General features: G+C 46.0%; 1 long non-coding RNA gene across 1 annotated transcript; it reads right to left on the bottom strand.

Annotated features, from left to right (window-relative positions):
* Nucleotides 1–3051: 3051 nt before the first annotated feature.
* Nucleotides 3052–5563, bottom strand: LOC147366437 (uncharacterized). The gene is made up of 2 exons (XR_015132487.1): nucleotides 5432–5563; nucleotides 3052–5314 (listed from the first exon to the last, which is right to left on the bottom strand). It is a non-coding gene; the product is annotated as an uncharacterized LOC147366437 (long non-coding RNA).
* Nucleotides 5564–5842: the final 279 nt, after the last annotated feature.

Here is a 5842-nt window from a genome sequence, read left to right as displayed (position 1 = left end):
CTCGGTGATGCCGGGGCCGGGGGGGGCGGGGGGCTGGCGGTCATGGGATCACAAGCTGTGATGGGAAAAACAACTCTTGAGAAAGTCTTTAAGGAAAACAACTCTGTTTTTCTGAGCTGCCACTTAGGCATTTTACTGTCTGATAACCCTGCTCACACACAGAGCCTGGAGATAAGAGTTTAAGATGCCTGCCACCGGTTCCTGCTTTATTCTTCCCAGGGCGCCTTGTAAAAATGACCACTATAAAAAAAAAAAGACCACTTAAGAGTTAAGCCTGTGAAAAGCCAGCCCCAACCATCTAATATGCAGTGGCTGTTTGCTCCCCAGTGACCTGGGATGGGGGCTGGCCCCCTCCTTGGCTCACTAGGCCCCCTCCCTTCTGGGATCTGTCAGTAATAATACATCTTGTGACTCCACTTCCTTCGTGTGGGTTTACTGAAACTGCACCTTCAATCAAAATGACCCCCGGGCTTTTCACTTCCCCAAAGTGGAGCTCAGATATGGAGGGAGCTCCCTGCCACCCCTGGGAGGGGGCTTTTTTGCTCTCCCCTCCGCTCCCCATTCAGCGGGTCATAATGTGCGTATTCCTGGTTCAATACACCAGCTCTGGCTTCTCAGCACAGAAGCAGGCACGGAACCCATAGGAAGCAAGCAGGAAGGAGCTGCCCCTCTTCAGCCTTCCCTGTGGTGCCCCCACCTGGCAGAACCTGGGAGGAGCCACTGCAAATCAGACCTTTGTTTGCAGTGTGCAAGTCGCTCAGTCATGTCTGACTCTTTGTGACCCCCATGGACTATACAGTCCATGCTGAATTCTCCAGGCCAGAATACTGGAGTGGATAGCCCTTCCCTTCTCCAAGGGATCTTCCCAATCCAGGTTTCCCGCATTGCAGGCAGATTCTTTACCAGCTGAGCCACAAGGGAAGGCCTGGTTTGCAGAGCCCGCGCATTACCCAGCGAGTGTAGGGGCTAGTTGGTGAAAGTAATCAGGTGAGTTGGTTGATGTCTGGCCCAGAGGGCTCCCTCTGACCCCTGCTTGTGCTCAGCATTTCCAACTGAGCTGTATCCCTACAACAAGCTTTGAGCACCTCTTAGATGCCAGCCCCGTTCTCCATGCAAAGCATATAATATCAGCAAGGTAGGTACTACTCCTGCCCTGGTGGACTTGGCAGTCAACCTGGACTCTTTTTTAAAAAAGCCTTTTACTCTTCTACCAGGTTCTAGCATCGAGCTCCACCTCTGCTGCTTTGCAACCACAGCCCAGACATGGAAGCCACCACAATGTCCATCTACAGAGGATGGGTAAAGATGTGGTACATGTATACAGTGGAATATTACGCAGCCATAAAAAGAATGAAATAATGCCGTTTACAGCAACATGGATAGACCTAGAGATTATCACACTAAGTGAAGTAAGTCAGACCTAAAGACAAATAAGGTACGATATTGCTTATGTGGAAGCTAAAAAGTGACACAAATGAATTTATTTACAAAATGAAAAAGACTCATAGATTTAGAAAGCAACTTATGATTACCAAAGGGGGAAGGTTGGGGGGAACAGTAAATTAGAAGGTGGGGATTAATGTATTTTTGTTATTGTTCAGTCACTAAATTGTGTGCAACTCTTTGTGATCCCCATGGACTGCAGCATACCGGTCTTCCCTGTCTATCACCGTATGCTGGGGTTTTGCTCAGACTCATGTCCATTGATTGAGTCGGTAATGCCAGCCAATCTTCTCAAATGTATACACACCACTGTATATAAAACAGATATAGTAATGCAATATAATGGATAACATATATATGTATATACATATAGATATAATATAACAGATACATGTGTGTGTTAGCTACTCAGTCATGTCCCACTCTTTGCAACCCTGTGGACTGTAGCCCGCAAGGCTCTTCTGTCCATGGAATTCTTCAGGCAAGAAATCTGGAGTGGGTTGACATTCCCTTCTCCAGGGGATTTTCCCGACTCAGGGATTGAACCCGGGTCTCCTGCATTGCAGGCAGATTCTTTACCATCTGAGCCACAGGGAAGCCCCAAACAGATATATAGCAGTGTAACATAACAGATAACATATATATATAATATAACAGATACACAGTAGTGTAATTAACAGATTATATATATATAATATATATATAATATTAATATATAGTAGTGGTAAGTATAATATATAGTAGTAGTAATCAACAAGGACATACTGTTGATTATAGCACAGGGAACTCAACTCAATAATCTGTAATAACCTACATAGGAAAAGAATCTGAAAAAGAAAAAATATATATATGTATGTAACTAAATCACTTTGCTTTTACCTGAAACTAACACAACTTTGTAAATCAAACATCAATACTGCAATATAAAATAAAAACTTGGAAGGAATTCCCTGGTGGTCCAGTGGTTAAGACTCAGCTTCAAATGCAGGTGGTGTGAGTTTGACCTCTGGTCAGATCCCATATGCTGCGTGGCATGGCCAAAAATAAAATAAATTTTTTAAACCTATGGAACCATTAAAGAAAACATCAAGAAGTTTGTAAACTTATAAATATAAAAAGATTAATAAAGTTAAAAGGCTAAATACATTAAAGTCTTGCACGCTTCTGCTAGATTCTAGCATCAGGCTCTGTCTCTGTGCTGACTATTGCATGCACGTGTATTCTTGGTGGAAAATAAACATAACAAAATTGGACCATCTGAATCATGCTTACGTGTACAGTTCAGGGGTTCTAAGTACGCTTGCAGTGTTGTACAGCCATCACCACCATCCATCTCCAGGACTTTTTTATCTCGTAAAACTGAAACCATGTCCATTAAACAACAGCCCCTCATTGGTCCCTCTCCCCAACCTCTAGCAAATAACATTTGACTTTCTGTACCATGAATCTCGTTACCCTAAGCACCTCACTTACGTGGAATCCTTTTCTGTCTGGCTTATTTCACTTAGCATGATGTCTTCAAGGCTCACCCGTGTTGTAACATGTATCAGAACGAGCATCCCTCACGGCACGTAGCATGGTCAAAAAGAATTTTGTTTCTAAAGCGTATTTCATGACACAGGAAAATCATATGGTTTAATGTAAGGTGCAAAAAAATGAATACAAAACAGTAATGATGTTCAGTATTTATAAATACCCCTTTAAAAGTAGGAAGAGGAAGGATGAGAAGAAGGGGTAGTCAGAGAGTTTGGGATGGACAGGTACACTCTGCCACATTTAAAGTGGACAGCCAACAAGGGATTACTTTATAGCACATGTAACTCTGCTCAACGTTATGTGGCAGCCTGGATGAGAGGGGAGTCTGGGGGAGAATGGACATGTGTGCATGTACGGCAGAGTTCCTTCAATGCTCACCTGAAATTATCACAACACTGTTCATTGGCTATATCCCAATACACAATAAAAAGCTTAAAAAATTACTGCTGCTGCTGCTAAGCCGCTTCAGTCGTGTCTGACTGTGCGACCCCATAGATGGCAGCCCACCAGGCTCCCCTGTCCCTGGATTCTCCAGGCAGGAACACTGGAGTGGGTTGCCATTTCCTTCTCCAATGCATGAAAGTGAAAAGTGAAAGTGAAGTTGCTCAGTCGTGTCCGACTCTTCTCGACCCCATGGACTGCAGCCTACCAGGCTCCTCTGTTTACTAAGAGGAAGTATATAAAAGTGTTAAGAGTTATCTCTCGTATTGATCACTATTAGTCCTCTGTATTTTTCTACTTCCCAGATCCTCTGTAATAAGCATTTAATATATTTCAATTATTGAAACAAGATAAGCATTATTAAGCAAACACAGTAGCTGCAGTAGGTGCCCTGAAGTGGCTGCCAGCCAAGGAGAGCTGCATGGCACTCTGCCAGGGGTAAGTAAGGGCATAGACGGTGGCTGAGAGGATGCAGCTATTTTTGTTCCTGTTGCTATGGTTACCTGAGCCCTTGCCCCCCCTTTCCACGCTGGTGCGGTATGGACCGACTGGAGTGACAGAGAGTTCACGTGAAATGTAAGATCCCCCAGCTCATTGCCATCCTGAAACAAAGAGGACTCAAGAATCAGGGAAAGCACCATTAGCTACCAAGACTTTGACTAATGAAGGACTCTCCTCTTTTCCCTCCAGAGTTGTTACATAAATGGGCCAGAGAAGGTTCCAGCGCATTGCCTAAAATGGTCCCCATGGCATTTTCTCCTTCACACAACCTAGGACTGTTAGCTCAGAGCCCACTGGCACTCAACCTCAGGTTCTCATACATTCAGTTGTTCCATGGATAGTCTAAATAAATATATTTGTAGCCATTTGGAGCCTACCTACTTTACATACCCAGTGAAACAGCAACCAACACACCCGCTGTGCTGTGCTGTCTGCGACCCCATGGACGTAGCCCACCAGGCTCCTCTGTCCATGGGCTTCTCCAGGCAAGAATACTGGAGTGGGTTGCCATGCCCTTCTCCAGGGGATCTTCCCAGTCCAGGGATCAAACTCACGTCTCTACATCTCTTGCTTTGGCAATGTTTGGAAGGTTCTTTACCACTAGTGCCATCTGGGAAACCCTTTTACTTATTAAGAAAATGCAAAATAAAACACCAATGAGATACCACTACACATGCACCAGAATCATTAAAATAAACCCTGACGACACCAAGCGCTGCTGAGGGTGTGGAGCCACAGGAACCCTCGTCCACGGCTGTCGGGGCCACTACTTCAGAAAACGCGTAGGTCCTTGCTGGAGCTGGACTGTCTGGAGCTCCGTTAGGCATTACTGACAGGTCCTATCTCCTAAAGAGGGACACGGACACACTCACGATGCAGCCACCCCACTCTCCAGTAAACACCAAACGCAGGTGCACACGTATGTTCACCAGAAGACTTGCTCCAAAATGTTCAGAGCCACGTAAGCTGATGTATCGTCATATCAGAAATAACCCACATAGACATAACGTATCCATGAGCCATGGAGAAGACGAGCCCGGTGGTGATACAAGACCCTTCTAGATTCTCCAGGGAACAGAATCAATAGGTAAGATAGATAGATACAGAAGATATGGATATCAATACAAAAGGTTAGTTATAAGGAATTGGCTCCTGTGATTCGGAGGCTGATACTTCCTTAGATTTGCAGCTGGCAACTGGATATCCAGGAGGGCTGATGGTGTAGAGTCCAGGTCAAGTCCAAGTCCAAAGCGAGGTCGCCACCTGGAGGCAGGCAGGCAAAGGAGGCCCATTCTCCCTCACTCAGCCTCTTCTGTTCAAGTCTCCAGTGGGTCGGATGAGGCCCATCCGTGTTGGGCAGGGGGAGTCTATCAGTTCAAATGTTAATCTCATCCTGAAACACCCAGAGTCATGTTTAGCCAAAAATCTGAGCACCCCATGGTCCAGTCAAGTTGATACATTAAATTACCCACCCTAGAGCCCTGCTGCCCTTGGGCGCACTCCAACTTACCCTGCTGCTGAGTGACACCAGCTGGACGTGTAAGCCCCCTCTGCCCTGGGAGTTCCCTGTCCTCTTCCTCCATAAGGTGGTGGCGCCGTGCCGCCTGTCCCCGGAGCGTCTCCTGTTGAGAGGGACCTTCTCATAGGCCACCTCTCGTGTCACCCAATAAAGCTGGTTGTGCAACACTGCCACCTTGTGGTCTTGTCTCCTCCTTGATCGGCCTCAACAGCGTCTCCTGGAAGAACTTCTGTTATGACCCTTCCTGCCCTGTCTGAACTCTAGGAAGAAGGGTAACGTTGAAATCCCCATGCTCTTCGCATCAGATTTGTCCCCATCCTCCTTTAATTTCTTGTCCACAGCCCAAAGAATTCTTGAGGGTGTGCTGGGGAGGAGAAGCAGGTAGGGTGAATGCAGTATCCC

The sequence above is a fragment of the Bos grunniens genome, chromosome 9 (genome assembly GCF_055505025.1).
Source record: "Bos grunniens cultivar Pamir isolate PY7600 chromosome 9, Bosgru_T2T1.0, whole genome shotgun sequence".
Lineage (NCBI taxonomy): Eukaryota > Metazoa > Chordata > Mammalia > Artiodactyla > Bovidae > Bos > Bos grunniens.
The sequence above is the reverse complement of the archived record's forward strand: the minus strand, read 5'-3'. Positions and strand labels throughout refer to the sequence as shown.